Source organism: Dicentrarchus labrax, unplaced genomic scaffold (genome assembly GCF_905237075.1).
Source record: "Dicentrarchus labrax unplaced genomic scaffold, dlabrax2021, whole genome shotgun sequence".
NCBI classification, from domain to species: domain Eukaryota; kingdom Metazoa; phylum Chordata; class Actinopteri; family Moronidae; genus Dicentrarchus; species Dicentrarchus labrax.
In genome coordinates, this window is record NW_026136717.1 from 15,149,950 (window position 1) to 15,173,755 (window position 23,806).

The window sequence follows — 23,806 nt, forward strand, 5'->3', positions numbered from 1 at the left end:
TTTCTTTCTCGCAGAAATAATTACAAACCTGCTTCTACACCACAACAGCTGGGATATAATTACAGGCTGCAATGCATAATGGGGAAAACAACAATCCAATTTGTATTTTAGGGAGTCTAGCTAAGCAATGGTTATGATCAATTCCCAATAGGGTCTAAATCTCTTGGACCCGGATCTGTTTTTTATAAGGATTCTTGGGTTCTGGCTTTACAAAATGAGGCTTTAGAGAGACTTTATGTATTTATCCACTAAAAGTTGAAAAGTCTCAGATGTTGTTTTAAATGTGTTAATTCTATCAGTTTATTATAATTTAGTCTCATGTTTCTGTTTTCTCCTCGCTTACCTTTCTTTCTTCCAATCAACTGTATTGTGTTTGAAGTACTATACAAATAAAGTTGGGTTCTCAATGTTTATACAATATTCCTTTATGGCTTTTAAGGGCATCTTAAAATTTCTTGTTTTGTCTGACCAACAGTCTAAAACTAAAAGATATTCAGTTTATTATCACCTAAGATAAAGGAAATCAGTAAATGCTCTCAACTGAGAAGCTGGAGCCAGAGAACATTTGGCATTTTTGCTTGAAAAATGCGGATTATCAAAATAATTGCTGATTGCTTGATTAATTGTTTCAGCTTTTGATATAAGTAAAATGTCCTAACAATTAAAGAATAAGGCTGTTTTTGTATTGTATTGTAGCTGTCAACAAATCAAATGAAAACACCAAAATCAACAAAGCATTAGTCCGTCTCTCAATAGATTGGCTTCCCCAATGACTCTATGACTCTTTTTCCTATTCAAGGCATAAATATACAAAAACTGCTCACAAATATATAGCTTTAATTTTAAAACTGTAGGAGTAAACAGTGCATTTGCTGGGGACTATTTTCAGTGGTGGATCAATACACATTTGGTAATCTAGTGAGTATTTCCAGCAGCAAAATGCTGTAAGTAACGCTGCTAATGTATTTTCAGAATTGATTAATCTGCTGATTATCTTCCTAAATAATTGTTTGATCTATACAAATTCTGAAAAATGCCTATGACAATAAATTAAAGCACAAGCTAACATCATTAAATGCCAGTTTTTGGACAACAATGGGGCTCTGTGGCCCACAGGAACAGACTTTCACTTCACAAACAATACTTATTAGTCTGAAAAGCAGCTGTAAGTGAAGTAGTTGTTTGTTTCAACAAGTACGAAGCTCTAGCTGGGTGGGACGTTCACTTCAAGGGCTCAGTTTAGGTGTAAAGGTATTACTCAAAAGTGTACTCTGAAAAGCTTTTGCACGGTTGTCTCAACTTCCTAACAGTCATTGTGTTGTCTGATGCAGCCAGCCGCACCCTTTTAACACCTGCTGAGGAATACACAAACTGTGAAAAGGATTAGCAAGTGCAGTTTGAGCGAGGTCTGCTCCTTATCTTTTTGGTAAAACACCACATTGTCTCGAGAGTATGAGCTCAGAGGAGCAGCTTTCCAGTTAGAGCGTGCTTAACATCACGTGATCAAAAAAACACAGAGACGTACACATATTTTCCCCCATTGTTTTCACTGTACCAGCGACAACTTCTGGACTGAGCCACAGCCACCACGAGTCCACGTTAGAGCCAAAGTGGAAGTGCCTCCAGTTGCAGTTCCTCTGCTACTGGCGAAAACACACATAAAAAACTCCTACTAAGGATCACACTACTTCTCTTGAAATACGTATGTCAACACATTTTTCCTTGCAACACACTAGTTTCGCTTCTTCAATGTGTATCTTGGCAATTTTACAAACTCAAGTTCTAATAAAGAGAGGAGACTAGGAGTGTACAGTTACTCGGTTGGGTCTGTTTGCTTGAATTATTAGGCATCCCAATCCAACCCCTTGCCTGGCGAAATGGCAGCAATGAACAAACCAGGCTTCAAAAAGTCCCCTTACAAACAGACAAACAGCTGTCACTGTTAAACGTTAATGATAAATCTGAACATCAACATTGCCATGACAACTTTAGCTGCTGATGAGGACCATATGATCCTGAACAAGCACGAGTGGACCTTGAGTGTTGCATATATAATTTAAGTCACACAAAAAAAGCGGGTTCCAATGTTCAGTTTGCTGTTTTTTCTGTTATATATGATTTTAAAATGATTATTTGGGGGTTTTGGACCAATGCTCTGACAACAAAAAAGCCTCAAGCTCTGAGAACCTTTAGGGGCATTTTTCACATTGTGTAGATTAACTGATTAATCAATCTGATGCATCCTTCTTAAGATCACATGTGGGCCCTTTATTTATGCACCTTGTGAAACTGTCCTACGGTCGTTGAACATGACGCAATAAAAGACAAGACAGCACCTGTGTGCAGGGTGTGTGTTGGTGTGTCGGAGAGAAAGAGCACGCCTGTGTGCGTCCTCGGTCGGAATACATCAGTTTGTTATAGAAAATCTTGATGGTTCTATAGGACAAACTGGAGAAGACCTCCCTATCTGACTCACCACCGCTGAGTAAATCTTTGATGCCCCTTTGGGTGATAACGCCTCGTGTTTTCCCAGCAGTCGCTGATATTTCTTTGTTTATCTGTTGAGGGAAGAAGGCATGGGTGGATGAAGGGAGGGAGCTGGCGGAGGTAGAGAATGGTTCAATAATGTCTGTGGGAAGATTGACCTCTGACATTCTGGAAAGGCCAGTCTCTGAAGAAGCGCGTCTGTCAAAGATGACAAATGTAGTCGCACACACACACACACACACACACACACACACACACACACACACACACACACACACACACACACACACACACACACACACAAACCATGAAACAATATCAAATATTAAACTACTTGAAGGAAAAGCAATTTGAAGCACGATACAGACATAGCTTGACTCATTTATGGCTCATTTAACTGATTTATCTGTCATTTAAGGTATTTCTTCCAAGTAATTAAATCATCTTAAGTCTAAAATAGTGCCACTTGCAATTTGCCAGAGCCCAAGGTGACTTCTTCAGATTGCTTGCTTTGTCTGAACCCAAAAAGATTCACTTTACAATGACAAGCAATGGGAAAAGATTTACACTCATGAACTAAGGCTTCTTGAGAAGTGTTAGTGTGTTGAGCCACGGTACACAGTCCTAAAAGAAGAAATGCCTGCACACTAAGAGATTTGACGCGCCTCTTTGGATTACATATCTAAAAGGGGGCCGAGTGTGAAAAACAAAACATAACACTGTACGGACATTCAGGGTTCACAGATGACGTATCCAGTTACCTCTGATGATGCCCCAACCTTTCCTCTAGCGCTATGAGGTTGACATTTCTGGTTTTGAGAGAAATATCTCAACAACTATTGGATGGATTCGGTTCAGCCATTCACGTTTCCCTCAGGATGAATAGTAACTTCTGCTCAAATACCTGCAAAACTAATTCCCATCATCCTTTCCTGTATGTTAAGTGTTAATTAGCAAATGTATGTCTGCTAACATGCTTTACAAAAAAAATGTGTTAGCATTTAGTTGAATGAAGAGATTTTGAGAATTTTATGCCAAGCAATTTATCTGTTAACTGACTAATAATTTCAGCACCAGTTTAGTTTAAACTACAGCTGGAGTCTAAAATGGCTTGCAAACAAGACAACGATCGCCATGATTTCTCACGATAGAAATGAATACGGATGAGAAAAGTAAGCAAAAAAAAAAAGTCGAGATGTGCCTAACAGTGATTTTAAGTGAGGCTGAGTGTATAATGTGCGAATGCCTATAGCTTTAAGAAGAAGGTGCCTATGGTTCCCTTGACAACAGTCAGTCATGGGAGGTGTGACCTTGTCGTGTCATACAAGCGAAAACAACATGCTAAGTACACAGTACAGAGGGAAAACAGTCCTTCCACCGACCTTCACGCCATGTCCTCTCATTTATTTTCTTCCCTTAGCTTTTCACCCTCCTTAATCTTAAACTTAACTCCCTCTCTTCTGTCTGACACCCAACACTCAGTCTTCTTATCCCACATCACCTGTCTTCCTCTCCTCCTTCCACCTACTCTGCTCCTGTCTGTCTTTCTCCCTTCTCTTCTCATCATGCTGTGTCTCCACCCTTACTTAAAGACAACTCCTGCCATCCTCCCTCCCTAACCTAACGGTAACTCAACTCCTCTCCTTTCCTTTCCCGTAGGGCCCGCTCCGCCCCACCTCCTCTCTCAAGTAATGTGGCGTCCCCTCCTCCCTTCTGTAATTGTGATCAATGGCAGCGGCGGTGTTGTCGCTGACAGAAAGAGTAAGAGTCTTGCCCTCCTTCTTTATTAGCTTCCCCTGCTCCTCTCCTCCAAACTCATTATCATTCCATAACATGGATTAGTCTGTCCCTGACACACAGCCGAGCCAAACACTCCACATTTTAACCAGTGACACATACACACCCAGTCAGATCCATTATATCATAGACAATAGAAATGTTAGTATGAATTGAAAGCGATTTCACCACAGTGCCAGGTGAATTTCAGGCCAATGAATTTGAAACATCCCCCTAAATAAAATGGAAACTGAAAGCATTGAAAGAAAGCTGAAGTGAATCAATGAAAACACAATTGGATGAATCCTTTAAGTACTGATTACTTAAATCAATATCAGGATATTAATAAAAAAAAATATTTTCCAGCATATATTATATAGCATTTACAAAAATGTCTGCAAATTTGTATACATGCTGTTTTATATACATATAAAAACATCAAAATGATGTTCAAAACAACAACTTTTGTGCCACTGTTGTGTATTATATCAGAAAAAACCACTGATTCCACTTAAAGATATGTCATCCAGCTCTAGCAGGTTGTGCCATGATACTTAAGCATCAATTAAACTAATGCTACAAAGTCCACATTTATTGCTCTACCCAACATGAATTACAACAACGTGATTGACTTACAAATCAATGCGTATATTTCCACATTAAAAGTCCATTAAAAGTTCCTTCCACACTTCCCACAAGTACCGCACTACCACTAAATGATTTTGTAACTGCATGAAAACAAAAGAGGACATGCTGTTTCATGTATGATGGATTACCTACAGCACGTCAAGCCAAGTTTCAAGACGACAGCAGACGTGCAAAACTTTGTAGGCTGCAGCTAGAGGGACAATGGCTCAGTCGGAGCACAGCAGAGCTATCACTCGTGCTGTGTTGTCAGTCTAAACAATGACAATGACGCAGAGGGAACAAAAAAGCCTATTTGACAGCTGAAGGACTGACAGTGTGACTGAGGGCTCCCAGGCACATGATCTGAAAGCAATCAGTTTACCTTGATAATACTTTCACATACATCAGGGTTGGATTTCTTCCATCAGGTTGCAAATTCCCAATTTGTCTTTAATAATTACAATCAATGAGCAGTTCTGGACTGCACTGTGGGCTGATTAGTTGGTTAAAGATCTGATTGAATTATTGGTTGTTGTTGCTGTTCTTAGTTTTTTTGTTTTGTAGTTTTTTTTAGTTGAATTTATTTAGGAAATCAGTACATAAATACTTTCTAAAAAAAGGTGATAAAAAAGATACATACAATATTTTATGATATATAAGACAATATAATAAGAATAAAGATTTGAAACAGATTCATAATGTCAGTAGTTTCATAGATTCAGTGTATTATTATCTATATATATATAAGTGTATATTTATGGTAAAGTTTGTGGGGGAAACCTAAAGGCAATGCACACAGGCAAATGTACACAAAACACACAGTCAGAAAGATGCAAGAAACAGCAAATAACTACACTTGCTAGAGGCATAGCCAAGAGTTAATTACACACACACACACACACACACACACACACACACACACACACACACACACACACACACACACACACACACACACAACAAAAAAACACACACACACACACACACACACACACACACACACACACACACGGATATGACAAACACTGTGTGTGTTTGTGTAGGTTTTGTTGTAAGCACTTGAAGTAAAGTCAGCCTTTCCCCTTTTTTTAAAAGGGGAAAGAAATAACCTACAAACATATGGGAGAAAGTTTTCATGTGATCCAACACAAACTTTGATCAGACTTTGATCTTTAGATGTTTGTGTATGTGTGTGTGTATGTGTGTGTGTGTGTGTGTGTGTGTGTGTGTGTGTGTGTGTGTGTGTGTGTATTTTCAAGTGCAGAGTTTGGAGCTGATGTGGCTTAAAACCTCACATGAGGGGTTTATGATGTGGAGGTCCTCAATAAGCTTATCAGCTCTCTCCACACACTAATGTACACTCACATATACATACGTGTATATATATATATACACATATACATATAGAGATATTCATAGAAACACAAAGAGGCACAAAAGACAAATATGCTCATACAAATTAACCAGAGCATACATAAGCAGGCACAGGCAAACACTGTGTAAAAACAGAGACAGAACGAGATAGAGAAAGAACGGAAGAAAGGGAGAGAGAGTGAAAAATATCTAGTAGCGTGGACGCTCACAGGCAGCAAAAATAACAAGCATTTGGTTCCTCACTAACAACGGTCTTAAAATAGCTCTCGGCTGAGTGGAGACAGCCTGTAAAGATGTCAACAGTTTGGCAGAGGAGCCCTGAATCTTTTCTTTTTTTGTTAATCCTCTTGCTTTTATATTAAGATGCAAACAGAATAATTCATCTGAAAACAGTTCTCATACTGTCAATGCACATTATTACAAGCACAAAACCGGTGGATGGTGTAACACAAGCGTTGTGTATTGGTTGGAGAAACCTGAAGTATGTGGTTTATATTTGCAATTTGTTGATCATGTAGAAGAATGACGGTGAGTGATGAAGGTAAGTAAATGATTCTGCTAGGCAACATTGGAGCAAATGTAGAGTGTACTGTGAGCCTAATCTGTGTCATAAACGAAGAATGGGTTTTATGTTGCTCTGAAATGAATTATATATTTTTACTTTTTAAGTCATTAAATGCCTCAGACTCAATGAAGTCTACAGACATTAGAGTCTACAGTCGTGAAAGGCTCCAGAAGGAAGAGCAGAAATAAGGATCCAGTTATCTTCTGCTGTAGTCAAACAGATACAGACAATGTCAGCATAGATATTACTCCAGTGTTGACGGAAGCTGGTTAAAAGAAAATGGTTGGTAAAAAAACAGAATGGGGGTGCATCTAATGACTATTTTATTATATTAGACCAACATATTATATATTCAGTTTACAAAAACAGGAAATGTTTGGCATTTTTACTTTGTGCTATCATATCTCCCTGTTGTGGAAAGAAACTGGTGCCAAAAGGGCAGTTCAATTTGTAAATTAGTAAAATCCAACATAATAACTCTAATACAGCTATTTATAAAATATCTACATAGCCTTTGTAGTTGATTTCTTAGAACCACAAAAAAATATGCACCGCAATTTTAAAAACTAGGCTTCATTCTCATTTATGTGGTGTGACTCAAGGACAGACATCAAGTGGAGATGAGCTTGGAATAACAGCACAAAAGCTATCGAGTCATAACATTTGGACATTTTTCTGTTCTTTCCCTTCTGACAGCATGGAACAATACGGCATTATACTGCAGAGGCTTGGAGGATGCTTATAGTTTTTTTTACAGCCATCAACACTTGCCACCATCAGGCACACTGGTGGAATTCATTGGCTGAAGAGCATTTTCAAGGTCTCATATCAAAAATGTGTCCCTATAGATTTTAACCAGACTTTTCCAGAGCTTGACGAGATGCAGATCGCCACAGAGCTGAACACTTTGTTGTCTTTATTTGAACTGAAACCTCGTCTATAGGAGCAGAACCTGCCTGCAGAACAGAATGAGTCATAAAGCTCTGCAGTCTGCTCTGCTTCTCATCCATGACCCTCGGACAGCTCTGTGACAGCCAATGAGCTGCTGGACAGGGCGTGGCTTGCATAGTGTAGAGAGGAGGGATGTGGCTTGGCGTTGGGTTGTCAAGGCATCAATCATCGGGGAGAAATTGTATTAAGTCTACAGATTTGATTGGAGCACAATTGAGAGCTAGAACACTGTGTATGTGCACTGTAGGTGTATGTGTGTGTATATAGGCTATACCCCCTCCGTAGCCTGGTCTTCCAGATGATTAGCATGCTGGTCACATCAGCAGTCAGACTCCAGTGAGGCTGAGGCTTCCTCCTTCCTCGCACACAGTGGTGCAGCAGACTAATGCTCCACTAACATGAGAATGAATAGGCAATATGGCAGAGCTGTCTGGCAAACAATATTAGTGAGGGAAAAACAAGACACTCTGTGGTTGTGTTGATGCATGAAAGAGTATATAGGCGTGTGTGTGTGTGTGTGTGTGTGTGTGTGTGTGTGTGTGTGTGTGTGTGTTGTGTGTGTGTGTGTGGAGTGAGAGAGAGAGAGAGAGAGAGAGAGAGAGAGAGAGAGAGAGAGAGAGAGAGAGAGAGAGAGAGAGAGAGAGAGAGAGAGAAGGCATGCTGCTTACAGGTCTTAGGGAGTACTACTACAAATATGAAAATGCAAAGTTTGGTAAATTGCCTCAAGTAATGTCACTGGAGTCAGTGTTAATTGGGGCTGATGAAGACTAATGCGACTGCGCCAGATGGTTTGTTACACAGAGCCATGGTAGAAGTCTTCGTTGGAAAGGCCAGGCATTGTTTGTTTGCATTGTGGGTAATGTTAGGTGGCAGGTTTTTGCAAGGAAGAAGAATGCGTGGAGTAAAAACACAATATCTCTGGTTCTGCTGCATTGATTTTGATGATTTTCTTTTTTTAGACTGTCCATCAAGGGTCCAACTATGTTCTAGGAGTGTGATGCTTAAAATGTTTTTTATTTTCAAGTTACACACAAACTTGAAGACAAGATACATTAAGCATAATAAAATCCATGAAAAGTGTGATAAAGCTATGGAAAACAAATGCTAAAACTCACCACCAAGCTCACTTAAAATTCAAGGTACAGTTCATTAGTGACAGCGAGACATAAAACCTGCCATCAGCCATTATTATCATCCAAACCAATTGTAAATGGTTACCACATCATGACACACCAAATGTTATATGAAAGATTTCTCATCAGTTGACTCATTTAGAGTTACAATCTGGTTGATTTGGAGTAACAGTTTGAGATGCGTTTAGAACTATTGCTTGAGTTTACTGTAAGAATTTGGTTTCCATTAGGGCTTAGGTTAAAGCTCAAAAGCCATCTTTCACACCTACAGAGGTTGAGTCCTTGGCTTTTGGTTGGCACGTCTCTTCAATGAGTAAAAATGTAAAGTTACATCCACGAAAGCAAATATCAGCTGCAAGTAGGAGGAATCACATTTAACATTGTCTGACTCATGGAGCAAGAGATGATGTGGTTTCATTTGATGAACAATTTGGTTGCTAAGAGCCACAGCTGCACCTGTGTAGCAACACTTTGTATATATATATATATTTTTTTTTTTCTTTTTTTACTGAGTCATTTAAAAAGACTTGCCAACCAAAATCAACCCTTTGATTATCAAACACTCTTAACAGTAACAGAGTAAACCAAAGCTCCTAAATTTAACCCTAGTACAAGCAGATTTTAACCCTTACACCAATTTCTTTAGCTGAATTTTTTGTTTTGTTTCTTGTCTGTGAGCAAATTTTAACCTTTGTAAGGTTCTTTTTATATTATAGATGCAGATATTTGGTGATTTTAAATGCTTTTTTTTTTTTTTAAAGGTATTAAATGTGGCTGGCTATGTTTTAGTCCATTCTTGAAACATTGAAAACAGTGGCTTGGAAAAAGCTAGTGAGTGGATCTTGTTTTTTTGCATGGCCACAAAATGCTAGTGAGGTTTAATTCCACTATGTGTGAAATGTAATCTAAAAAAGCCTAAGGAAAAGCCATTTTGAAGTCAGAACAAGCCAATATTTGGTGGTGTTTTGGAGGACTTACATCAGACTGATCCCACCACATTAACCTAAGCAAGGTTTAAGATCACAGAAGTGTTTGGGAATTAATGTAAATTGTTTTATAAGTTTGTAAAGTAATTCAGATATGTGTGCGCATAATTGAATTCTGAATACATTGAATACAGCCTCGCTCAGTGGCAGCAGTTTCTAATCAGAGTCATGGGGAAACCTCTGGATGATGTGCTGCGAGCTTCGAATCAACACACACATACGCACACAGCAAACAACAGCCTACCGGGATATAATCTCTCCCACAGTTTGTAGTCGGCACTGACTTGTCCTGATTCAAATCTTATCACTGTGTGTCCAAACGGAGCACAGCATCCAACCCCGCCGACACACATTAGAAAACAGATAGTGCTGTCTGCTCATGACTGCACACTGGGAGGGAAGCAAACAAACATGTACACAGAGGAAGCTAATTGTGGTTCGGCTGATCAATATGCGTGAATGCTTTACTATTAGAGAGAGATAGGGAGGGGGAGAAACAGAGGGATAGGATAAGAAAAGGGATGGAAGAGCAGCAGGCGAGCAGGCCAACAGGAGACTAATCCAGTAGCTTTTAATATAGTGCGTATTGATCGATGCTGTATCCCTCCAGCCAGTTTAGGGAGCCAGAGTCTGCCTGCCAGTTGGGTCATGTCGATATTACAGATGCACAATATCGATAACTTATCTTCATCGTCAATTTGGCTGATACTGATACACCGTTTTACATTTTACATCACTGCACTAACTATATTTCTAGGTTGCACCAGTAAACTCAACTTGCTACTCTGAAACACTGTGGCACTGATACAGTCACCTAAAAGCCACAACCTTCTTCATTAGTGCCTACCAGCATGCCCTCCTGTCTGTTCATCTACACAAACAGAAATGCCGCTGTGCAGATTGTTCTCATTCAGTGTGTGTGCTTATATACTGAAATGAAAGGAAATTACATTTAAATGCAAATAATACACAAGCAATTTTAAAAAAAGGATAAAGTTGCAACTTATTATGGCTCATTGTCATGTAGCTTAAAACGTTCAGCAGGGAACAGCTACATTAATAGCTGTAGAGAATACAGTGCTCAGGTGTTCATATCCCAGCTATCATACTTGGGTGTTAAATAGGGTTAAATGGGATTAATTGGGGTTAACCGTTAATTTACTGGCATTAATGTATCCTACATGACTTTCCGTTAATTAGTTTGGGTTTTTTAAATTTCCAATTTTTGGCATCAGCGAACTGAAGAAAGGACAATAAAATCATTATTAGTCTATAGCTTATTCATTTCCAGGTAAACACGTACAAAAGCTCAGTAGTTTTGTCTGTTGGAGGAATGTGAGCAAACATTACCTCAAAAGCAGCAAAAGTCAGAAAATTATCTCCTGCTTAAAGAAAAAATGGGCTTCTGGCTTCCTGTCCCTCTGATCTCTAGTCCCCCTATTTCCCGATCGGCACAGTGAAATACAAAAAGGTATGACAATAATAGATCCAAAGCTCACCTTGACATACAAGGTGAGTTTCAATAAATAATAACAGCAAAGACCGACGTAACATTAAACTACACTCATCAGCTAATGGCTTAGTGAGACGTCGCCCTCCTGTCTTCCTAATCTCTCCGTCCATGTCTGCGTTTGTTGTTTGGGTTTTCGGTAGACGGGCGCTTTCATGGCAATCTAGGAAAAGTGCTTTGTAAGTTGGGGGCTATAATTAAAATGAACTGCGAGACGTGAGTGTAGTGCGGCGACTGAGGTTACACCGGATGATAAAAGAGACGTTTGGTTTTTACCAGAATATTCTGTTCAGGAAGATCAGACATGAAATGAAGCCAGCCATCAATCCTACCCGTCTTCTGTTCCTCCTCTGTGACATTTCCCTTTTCCATGGTGTGTGTGTGTGTGTGTGTGTGTGTGTGTGTGTGTGTGTGTGTGTGTGTGTGGGAGACAGCCAGCATTTGCAAACTAAATCTATTAATAATTTTTGCAGCCGGAGCCTGACATTGTGTGTGTGTGTGTGTATGTGTGTAAGTATCAATTTTGAAGGTGTTTCACCTGCACCAGAGGATGGCAGGCTCTTACAACAGGATCACGGTCACACTGACACAGTGCATTAGGGCCTCTTGCAAATATGGGTTTTTCTGTGTGTGTGTGTGTGTGTGTGTGTGTGTGTGTGTGTGTGTGTGTGTGTGTGTGCTGCAGGCTCATTGTCTTCTTATTCTTCAATTTCTCCCCATTTCTTATCTCTCCCAGTAACACAAGCTGTCGGCCGACAAAAAGCAGGGCTATCATCCCCTCCTGCGTTCTCTTCATTCATGGCTTTTTCATTTCTCCTGCGGCAATCCTCAATTCTCCATCCTCTCCATCTGTCTCATCTGATAGCGACTCTGTTTCTCTCCATCCCATCACAATACTCCTCCCTGCGCTCCTGTTTTCAACCAACCCACCCCGCTCGGCAGGATTTGTCCAATTGGTATGCCGGTCCTCACTTTTTCAAAAATCTTTTTTTTAGTTCGATCTCCATCTCTGCTTACCTCTATCTTTCTCCAACATAGCATTTGGATTGATTTTGTGTTATTCCAGTCCAGCCTGCCCTCTGTGCTCTCCTTCCTTCACATCTATCTTCACTTTATGATACCCGTCTGCTCCCTCCGCTAACATTCTCAGTGTCAGTCTTTTAATATCTTTTTAAATATGAGCCATAAAGACCTAGTTAGTCTGTGAAATTAAGATAATAACTAGTGGCAATAATATGATAGAAATGTCACACTTGATCACAAACTAATATAGCAATGGTTTCACCTGCAGCCAAGTAAATGAAAAAGGTTTGGTTTTAATGTTGTGAACTTATAACTTTGTAAGGCAGTTAGACTTGGAAGACCATGAAAATCACGAGATGAGTCAAAGAATCCATTTGCCAGGCTTCAGGCTATGCACTTGTTTCCAACCTCAGTGGTAACGGACCAATCAGCGTCCTATAAAGGGAAGCTACAGCAAGGGCTACAGGTGGGGATTAACGCTAGGTGTGTGTGACAACGTGAGGGAGAAGTGATCGGATTGGTTGAAGTTGGTTGTCCGTTATAGACAGCTATAGACAGGTGTAACAAACCATCTGGTGCAGTCAGATTACTGAAAAAAGTCCTCTAAAGAAACACACAAACACACAAAGCACAATATGTTTTTGTGAACAGCAGCAACAACAGATGAGTTTTAAAAAATAGTGGTATATGGCCTAGTGGTGGCCAAACAGGTGCACCATGTATTCGTACATCCTCTGTTTCAGTTCCAGCTTAGGACTTTTGTTGCACGTCATTGCCCCATTGCTCTCTCTACGTGCTTCAAGACAAAATTCCAAAGAATTCATCTCATAAATAAAACAGAAGTCATCACCAGAGACAAAACTTCATCAACAGAAACAACCAAACTGTCAAAGGATGAAGATGGCAAGACTCTTGTCCACACTGTCTAAATGACAAGTCAGGATTTCTCACAGCATGTCGTATCAGAGGCGGACCACCCACACTAACTGTAATAAGAAGATATAATTACACATATATTTTTATATATATATATATATATGTTGGCTGATAAGTGTTGTGGTTTAATTTTTCTCATCTCAATCAGAATCAGAGTTAGGTTTGCACCTCAATGTCTATCTGACTTCAATAATAGACAATTCAATGGGTGAGGCAATGTTAAGACCATCATTTAGTAAGTAACTCAATCAGTCAGTGCGACAAGTTGCATCAGGATGTGTCTGATTCAACTCAGGAGATGACAATGACGAGACCTTCCCACCTCCGCCAACTGATTTCCTGGGGGTTAACCCTACAAGTAATCTCTGAAGCAGTAAAAAAAAAAAAGCGTCGCATCAAGACTTAAAACCTACAGAATATCAGCAAAATGTATTATATTTGAAACTTTGGTCAACTTTGAATATTCTGTGACCTTTATTTTGAAAAACACAGCATATTTGTAGGCCTCTAGCATCGAATGCGTGAAGATGCCCGAGGCTGCCAAATATGTGAGCAATCAGCTTACAAGATCACCAAGACTTCAGACCTCTGTGCAGCTAAGCATGCTTTTGGCTAGCAAATACACACACACACACACACACACACACACACACACACACACACACACACACACACACACACACACCAAAAAAAAACACACACACACACACACACACACTCTCCCACGCATGCATGTGTGTTTGCATTGATGAATAAGCACATCGGTCTGCCAGCACGTGTGTGTGTGTGTGTGTGTGTGTGTGTGTGTGTGTGTGTGAGGGAAAGGGTGTGTAAATGCATGTGTCAGTCTTGAGTATGTGTGGGAGAAAACAGTCAGGGAAACAGAGTGGGTGAGTGTATATTGGCATGAGTAGGTTACAGGTAATACATAACATGGTTGTGGTGTGTGTGTGTGTGTGTGTGTGTGTGTGTGTGTGTGTGTGTGTGTGTGTGTGTGTGTGTGTGTGTGCGCCACATGGACGATATGTACCATATGCATCACTGAGCATGCAGTATGTGGCTTTCCCATACATCTATGAGGCAGATAGTGTATGTGTGTTTTTTGGCGCTATGACTCATATTTAATCTGAAGGCAGAGCAGAAGTGATTCCTCCATAAGAGCAAAATAATATATATATATGTGTGTGTGTGTGTGTGTGTGTGTGTGTGTGTGTGTGTGTATGTCTGTGTGTGTGTGTGTATGTGTGTGTGTGTGTGTGTAGACCTATTGCTCACAACAGTGCTCATCAAGACCAAATCCTGGCATGGCTCTTCGCTGTGTGCTTTTGCCCACAGCAGGGGAGCTATTTGAGCGTGTGACTGCATGTAGGTGGGTGGGTACTTCATTTTTTTGATGTTGTTATACTAAGCTATCTAGTATGCGTATTCGTATGTGGGTGGCAGCTGCCTCATTTTGGAAGGCATGAGAGTGTAGTGTGTGTGTGTGTGTGTGTGTGTGTGTGTGTGTGTGTGTGTGTGTGTGTGTGTGTGTGTGTGTGTGTGTGTGTGGTTGGCTATTAATCAAATCCCTGGAGAAATTCAAAATTGAGAAAGATCGACCAAAAAGGGTTTTTGGGCAGTTCAGCATTTCTGTGCTTAACATGAAATGACAGAGAGATAGCGCTGGAAATAAATCAAAAACTCAAACCACATTCAGTGGATGCAAGGAAATGAGAAAGATGAAGACATCAACAACAGAGGGCAAACAAGTGAGAGAAAGCGAAGATGAACGTGTTGAGTCATGGTGTATGAACGTAACAGAGGTGTGTCGGTGTGGAGGTAAAGAAAAGTCACTCATGGAGCTGTGTGTATGCGTTTCCCTTGGCTAGTGTTGCCTGCACATTAACATGTAGGTCTGCTCTACATCTGGACTGGGAACATTTATTTAAAAAAAAAAGACAAAAACAAGGGTCAGTGATCACATCCAATCTCCGCTACAAACACACTGACAACAGCAACAGCTCAATAATACACTTATCAGTCGGTTATGTAACCCTTAAACAAATGGCTTTCAGAAAATACATAAGAGGAAAGTGTTTTTTTTCAGCGATGGTGACAAATAGCAGCCTATGGCCTGGATTAAATCTGTGAAACCAAGAGAGAGCATTAAGAAACCAGGAAGACACAGATCTTATGGTGCTGGGGGGGGTGTTGGGTGTTCAATAGTGCAGCATTTTAATTTTACTTCAAATTTCTATTCTGTTTTAAGTGGACGTGGTTCAGTATCACAACTACCTAACAAACTGGAAACAAAAATTCCACTTTTCATGTGTCTACAGTGGCACAAAGCACAAAATTGAGGTGAGAGATCTAACGCAGAAAACAGGAACTCCCAAACAGCATTCATTGCTGCGGTATATTTAGCCGAAAGTACCTAAATGCACAATACACCCTACTTTCCATTTCAAAACAACTAAGAGAGAACAACCAGACAACCTGATGGTATTAATAATCACCAGACATGTTCCATTTTGGACTTTTGGGGATTTTCATTGACTGTTGTTACGTGTTATATAACTGGATTACTGCATATAGCAGTCAAGTATTTACAGTTCACAGAAAAATACCAGAAATATGGATCTTACGAATGCAGAGTGAAATAAATAATCTATCCGGCCATATTACAGGTTGGAAAAATCTCAAAGTTACACAGGCCAATATTTTGTGCACAAAGTTACATTGCCAGAGTTTTGAAAAAGACCTTGATTTGACTCTGGTCTGACAATATGGGCAAAGGCATTGAGTGTTAATAGAAGAAGCACCATTGGCATGCAAGACACACACTTTTTCAGGTGCGTAGTCCAATAAAAATAAGTGTGATACCTGACCATGAGCCTACTGTACTTTTCCTAATGTAGTAAAACAGACATTTTAAATGGAGTAATGCAAGTTCTTTCAAAACTACATTAACAAAATAATGAATTAAAAACAAAGAAAGGTAGTCAGCGTATATCCTTTCAGTTACATACTTAAGACACGATAACCATCGCTACAATGATATTTTCAGCATGAACAATAGCTACCTGAGACTATCTATATGTTCGCTCACTTCTTGGAGGAATGTGAGAGTCTTATGAGAAGCCACTGTTAAAAGCGTAGGTGAGCACCATACTAAAAAAGACAAGGAAATAAAAAAGAGCCCTTTGTTTCTGAATACAGTATTCCCCAGAACAAGCCGTGAATTATTTTCTTTGTGTCACAAAAATTCAACAACTCCTACATACAGCATATTAACGAGTCATATTGTCTCTCATGAAAACAGAAATAGTACACATTGCACCTTTCAGAAATGTATTTTCGGCAGCAGCATGTGACAGAAATAACTGTTACACCTCAAAACTGAACACAGAATTACAAATTTGAGGACCACTGCGCTCTGTATGTGGTTGCTAAATTTAATGTAAGGCCTTTGCAAGCTTTATATTTCCATAATCATATCACACCAGCACCAGTTCCCTCTACTTTGCTCTTTCATTACATGTCTATTCGCCACTTTGAAAACACGCTTAAAATGAGTAAACACACAGGGAATTTGCATTTACTAAAGCTTGAAGCAGTTGCAGCAGGGTTGAAATGGAGCCCACGACAGTCACTCTGGTACCAAATTGTTGACAGCGGGTGAATCTGCGCCAGCTCAGAGAGCCACAGTGGCACCTTGGGGTGTTGACTGCGCCAGAAACAATGGCGGCTGAGGTGAAACTGCACTTGGTGGCAGATCCATCACAGCTGTTCATGAGGGGAGGGTGTGACTGCGGGGCAGCTGTAACGGTGGCACTGGGAGGAAGAAGGCCAGCAGGGGACAGTGGATGAGAGGGCTGAGTTATAGACAAGACTGGGGGCAGTACCCAAGACAAAAGAGCTTAGATTTAGCTGCACACGCTGGCATCAACAGTGATGTATGGCTCTATGGAGGGAGGTGGATAAAGAAGAGAAGAATGGAAAGACACAGGAAATGGGAAGAGGAGACTGATGAGGAGGAGACAGATGAGGAGGAAACAGGAGGGGGAAATAAAGGGCAAGGAGGAGGAAGGAAGCATGTGGGAGAGTCTAATTCCTTCATCAGCTCACATATCTCTGCCATATCTCCTCCTCGTGGCCCAGCTGCTCCCCTTCCCATTCACCAATTCACCCTGGCTTTGATCTAGTCCTTTTCTAATAAAGCCTCCATTTTTTTTCCCTCTCATCAGCCTCTCCTCCTCCCCCTCCTTCTCACCTTCATCCACTCGAGCCCATTTTCTCTCCTTCACAGCCTAATCCTTTTTTTTCCCCCCTCCGTGCTCTCATCTCACCCTCGGCTTCACGCTCCCTCCCCCTTGACTTCTCACGATTGGGCTCTCCTCTTCTCGTTCTCATTAACTTCTTCTCGTCACCCTCCTTCTGTGATTTTTCATGATTCATACATGATATACACGGTTTTTCTCTGCTTTACTTAAGCTTGATATTCACACTGAATAGCCATTTTGTTATGACTCCATTATTCAGTGTGACGTCGCCTTTGATTTTGCCCTAACAGATCACTACTGATGTATTTCTGACACTGATATTTTGAGCTACGTTAGTGTTGGTGTCGTTTAGTATAGTTGAACAGGTTTACAGACAATGGCGGGAAATATTGTTTATTCAAAGATGCTGGATCGACTTGGGACTAGGTGTCCTGGTACAGGAAATTAATCTTGACTGAAACGCGAACAAGCTGGTTGTCTGGGGTTTGCCAACTTGTTAGCTACCTACCGTTAGACCTCCCACCCTAAGTTGCCAATTTTCTCATGTTTAAAATATTTTCTTACAAATAACAGACATTACACAACTAAAACAGTTATTTACATGAGCACACCAGCCCTTCTTGAAATCACTGACACTGATTGAGATGTGGGAGACAGTTTAGAGGTCTGGAACCAGGCTAAAGTCACCCTTCACTTCCTCATTTCCTCTGCTGCTATGGCCCGAAGACCCCTGATCCCTCTCGCTCTCTCTCTCCCTTTTTCGAGTCTTTCTTAGTTGTGCCTCTGTAGAGAGCAACAGTCACCCCACTGTCATGAGCTGACACTTAGCCTGCAGCAAGAACACCCTGCCAGGACACATACACACACACACACGTACACACAGTAACGCTTTATTTGATGTAAGACGCTAGGTGAGGCAAGATGATTTGCACTCTGCAAAGCATATAGTGATATTGCAAGGCACTGGGAGAAAACACACACACACACACACACACACACACACACACACACACACACACACACCATTTAAGTGTAAGGTCAGCCAGGACACCGATTTGAGTGCTGCCAAACATATAATGAAAATGACACCGCTAAAGGCAGCATTCAATGTGAAAACAAACTGTGAACAAACATTTGCACGAGCACACAAACCAGCACACACACTCAACGGCTATTTGATGTAATGAGCAGGTGAGCGAGGCCAGATTCAAGTGCCGCAAAGAATGCAGTGAAGATGATACTTAACAGCAACAAACAATGGGAAAACAGTGTAAACAAACGCACAAACCATATACTGCAGAAGCAACCTGAGGCAAGAAGCGGCTGCAAGGAAAAATAACCAGCGGCACGCAGCGTGAACACACAAACATACACACTCATATAGATATATGCACATAAACATCCTTTGAATTGAGGTGCAAGGTGACTGACATAATAGAATATGACAGAATATCTAAGTTGAGGCCATATGCAGGTTCAAGTGCTTGTTGGGAATTCAATGCAACACTCAACAGGCATTAAACGTGACAACAGTGTCGGCACACAATACACCATCTCCATTTGTCCATTTAAAGGCAACAGCAGATTCAAGAGGAGCAAAAGGTGACGAGAGTGACTCCGACTGCCACCTTGCTTTATGAGCTGTACAATTCTCTGCTTCATGAAGTGGCTGGCTGTCTGAATATATGGTATAGGACACAATGAATACAAATGAGTGGAAGACATGTCAATAGCCACACACTGAGATGTGACTATAGGAAGAAAACCCCCTGCAAGTGCGCTTTTCACTTGGCCCTGCCTTGCTAAGTACCTCGAGGAGATGTCAACTCGCAGGCAGAAAAAGGGGAAGTTAAATGGTTGTGCCAACACATACAAAAACTCATTTTTGTCACTTCGGAGGAGATTGCGTTAACGCTGCATTGACTTAACATACATCTCCTCACCCCAACCCGTTCCAGGCAATGGGCTGTGTTAGTGCGGGTGTGGTCAAGTACAGTGAAACAAAGAAATACTCAGGAAGACTCAGGAAAGCCATTTTGAGTAATAGATTGAAGAGTTCTGAGTATCATCAGATAGAACAGCAGTTTCTAGAGTTATGAGAAATGATTCTATAACTCTGGAAAGTCATTTTATCATCTGTCTCGACAATCGAGACATACAGCAGACCCCGTTTCATGTTACAGATGAATGTGTGGTTGCACATCTTTGACTGGCAGACGCACTACATTTCCAGGTGATACTGAATTATGTGGCAGTGTTATTTTATACTTTTAATCCTACCGAAATTTGTTTGACCAACCAGCGAGTTTGCTTGATGCGTTGCTCAAAATTGGGACGTATGAGTGGTGGATCTTCTGCGACTTACTGTTAAGTGGCCAGTATTTTGCATCGGATGGTAAAAACAGCTTCTGAACCAGCCTCTCCCCACACCTTCCCAATGCTGGATTAAGATGGGATTGTGTCCAAACTTGAAACTTTCTAAAAAACGATGATCCGACATTCTTTGTCCACTTTTATCATTTGTTACAAAACTATTTGTGGCACTGTTGGTGTGAGCAACCAAGTTCAACACTACAAATGCCTTCCAGGAGAGACTGTCTGAAAAGTTTACCTCATGGGGACCAGCTCTTTGGGGACATTATGGGGACTCTCTTCCCATTTAGGTCCCCTAAAATGTGACAGTGTGAACACGTTTCAGTTCCCACAGTGCAAGTTAAACAAATTCACACCCTCACAGGAACAGGCGGAGGTGTCTTGTGTGTTAAACAAAGTGACCTCTTGTTCTTTTGCTCACTTTTTTCTGCATGATTTCCACCGTCTTTCTCCATCCATCCATCCATCCCCTCTCTCTCTCTCTCTCTCTCTCTCTCTCTCTCTCTCTGTCTCTCTCTCTGTCTTGCTCTACTTCCCACAGCCACAGGCAAGGACACACTGAGGCCTGTTACTTCCAAAGGAGGGCAGAATCAACTTCCACACACACACACACACACACACACACACACACACACACACACACACAACACACACACACACACACACACACACACACACACACACACACACACACACACACACACACACACACACACACACACACACACACACACACACACAGCAAACTCCACTCTGTCAAAGCCTATCACATATGTTTATGACACAAAAAAGCATGTGTGTGACAAATGAGGTTAGCACGTGTTGCAGCGTTCATCTGCTGCACCAAATATAAAAAGAAAACACCCTGAGCACAAGTTATCGTTGTTGGCAAGTTTGTTAATCATGTTTTTGCTGGTTTGCACTTTGTTATCCAGAGCACAGGGCTGTTGTCTGGCCTCTCCCCCTCGTCTAGGCCTGCGAGACTGAGCATGTGACCTGCAGTGTGTGTGTGAGTGTGTGTGCGCATGGGAAGAGATAAGATAGTGCTTGTGTTGAGAGAAAGTGGAAAATGCTTGCCTACAGGCCTCTCCTGAGTGCATGTGTCTGCTTTTCATTAAATATGTGTGGGTTTACAATGGAAATAAAAATTCACTCTATTAGATCTCACTACAGGAACATTTAGCAGGAATCCTCTTTTTGTTGTCACACACACACACACACACACACACACACACACACACACACACACACACACACACACACACACACAGGTGCATACACATATAATATAATTGACCCTTCGTTAAAGCGATTACAGACTAATGAGCTGAGCACCCGCTTAATCCAGTTTAGCTTGAGGTGGGCAGACAATGCCATCGGAGCTCACTGTCTGCCGCCCTGCACAACCATGGAACAGGAAACCTCTATCTGAATGGGCAATCGTGTAATCAGCTTCCTGCTTATCAACCAATCAGAGCAGCTCCTGCCTTGATACAGCCATCGCAATGGGCCGAGTTTATCAGATTGACAGCGCGCGTAGAGGAGCAACTATCGAGCCAAATGCAATACTGAGGATATGTCTTATTTCCCATAATACAGAAGGCAGTTAGCTTAGCTTCGCATAAAGGTCAGAAGGAGCTAGTGTTGCCCTGCCTAAAGGAACAAATATTTACCTACCAGAACCGTGTTGTTTTTACACCTAGTTTTTGGACTGTTTTAAAGAAACAACACATGAGATGTTGATTTTGTTACCTAACGACAGGCTAGCAGTTTCCCTCTGCTTGCCGTCTTTATGCAAAGCTAAGCTAACCAATCTTTAGCTTCACATTTAGCGTAACTGTCTTCTGGACGTAGCTTCATACATGAAAATGGTATCAATCTTGTCTATCTCTTGGCAAGAAAGAATGCAGAAAGATTCCATCATTTACAAGAAGCCATGCTCGGTTTTAATTTAGTTTTTGCTTTCATTTATCAATTTAGCAATGAGTGTAATTTTCTAAATTGGTTTCAGTTTTTGCATTAGTGCTTATGTAACACAGTTCAAAATCATGATCATGTACTGAAAGCTTTCTGCTGCTGTCAGTCTGAACACGATTTCCATGTCCAATGTATAAACTGTAAGAATCACACACAGCTACGTATTTAAAAAGGTGCATGTTGGGTAAATGATCCAATCAAAGAACCAAAAGAGGACATAAATTCATCAATAAAACACCCTGACAAAGCACACACATTGCAATCTATGTAATTAGGTATAGGAGGCATAAATCAGACATACATTTTAGTCATACAAATAGAGCATGACAACAACATCCGTGTAACAACTCCAGGGTATCAAACATCAAACAATTAGAAAATAAAACTAAAACTGTTGAGAGTTGTTTTAGCAAACTGTTGCACAATTAAAGAAATGTCAATAAATTATCGTCAGTAATCCTAAAACACAACCACCGTGTCAAGGTCAATCTGTGTTAAGTGCATTACAAGCTTGTGTTATCACACAGGTGAAACAGTGTGTAACCTGACCTGGAGAGGATTACAGACGTGTACACGCATTATTTGCATGGACATGAGGATACAGAGTAGCAGCACGGAGAAACAAATGTAGGTAGTGTTGATCACGTCCCAGTGTATCTTTTTGTGTGTGCAATAACCAAATGCAATTTCCTCCTCACATACTTTAGAGATGTACATAATATAATCTCAGGTATGCATTGAATGATGATCTATACTTGTTCCACGCATACAGCTTGTTTCAACAGGTTGGAATTGAGATTATATAGAAAACGAATGGTCATAAGATGATCCAGTAACAGTATCAGTGTGTGTGTGTGTGTGTGTGTGTGTGTGTGTGTGTGTGTGTGTGTGGTGTGTGTTTATGTACCTGTTGTCAGCATAATTTGTGTTCCCCTCACAGCACGTCCTTTTATGTAACTGGATGCCACAGTGTCCTTGTTTATAACACATTAGATGAAAGCAAAGCATATGTCAGTGACATTGTCTGTGAATAGGTGTCACTACACCTTGGAAATGGAAATGTGTGTGTGTGTGTGTGTGTGTGTGTGTGTGTGTGTGTGTGTGTGTGTGTGTGTGTGTGTGTGTGCGCGCTAGTTGCCAGATGGGAGTCTATGATTCCACAGCAGGGGGATCACTGCCAGGAGACATACGCATTGTAGCTCTCAAAAACACACACAGGCCTTCCAATACCGCGACAAAGGCCTCTTCAGACCACAGCCGTGTTAGAGCCCAGATAAACCACAACATCTACACTGCGGCAGCAGCAGGAGCACCACTCAGCTTTACTACCTATATTCTCCTCACTTCTGGTCTCTCTTAAACACTGTGTGAGAGAAATGACAACCAGCCACCAAATAAAAAAGGATTTCTGTTTGTCTGCTCACTTTATCACATTGCCTCTCAACACTGGGAGGCTCCTTTCTGTTCCAAAGTGAAAACTGGCTTTTTACTGGAAGTTATGTTTGAAAAAGTGAGGTTTGTATAATATCAGCGAGGACTAGTGTTGCATTTATAGGTTGTTTATAGCCTTAATGTTGCACGGCTAGCATGTTTTTTTCAAGTCCGTTTCTGGTGTAATCAACAGCCTCTCCAGGCGTATTTAAAGAAACTGACCAGGCATCAAATAATCTGTCAAACAGAAATTAATTATCATGATGATGAGCTGAAAAAGACAAAAAAACTGTCTAAATATTCTCAACAGCCAGAGAAAATCATTTAATTGTAGCATTTACATGGAAAACTATATAAGTGTCAGATATTTTATACTGTTGAACAACCAGAGTGGG

General features: G+C 40.8%; 1 protein-coding gene across 2 annotated transcripts in view; it reads right to left on the bottom strand.

Moving 5' to 3' along the window:
- LOC127379255 (phosphofurin acidic cluster sorting protein 1) overlaps nucleotides 1-23,806 on the bottom strand; it is a 63,303-nt gene that overhangs the window by 33,801 nt on the left and 5,696 nt on the right. The gene's annotated exons all lie outside the window — the stretch shown is intronic.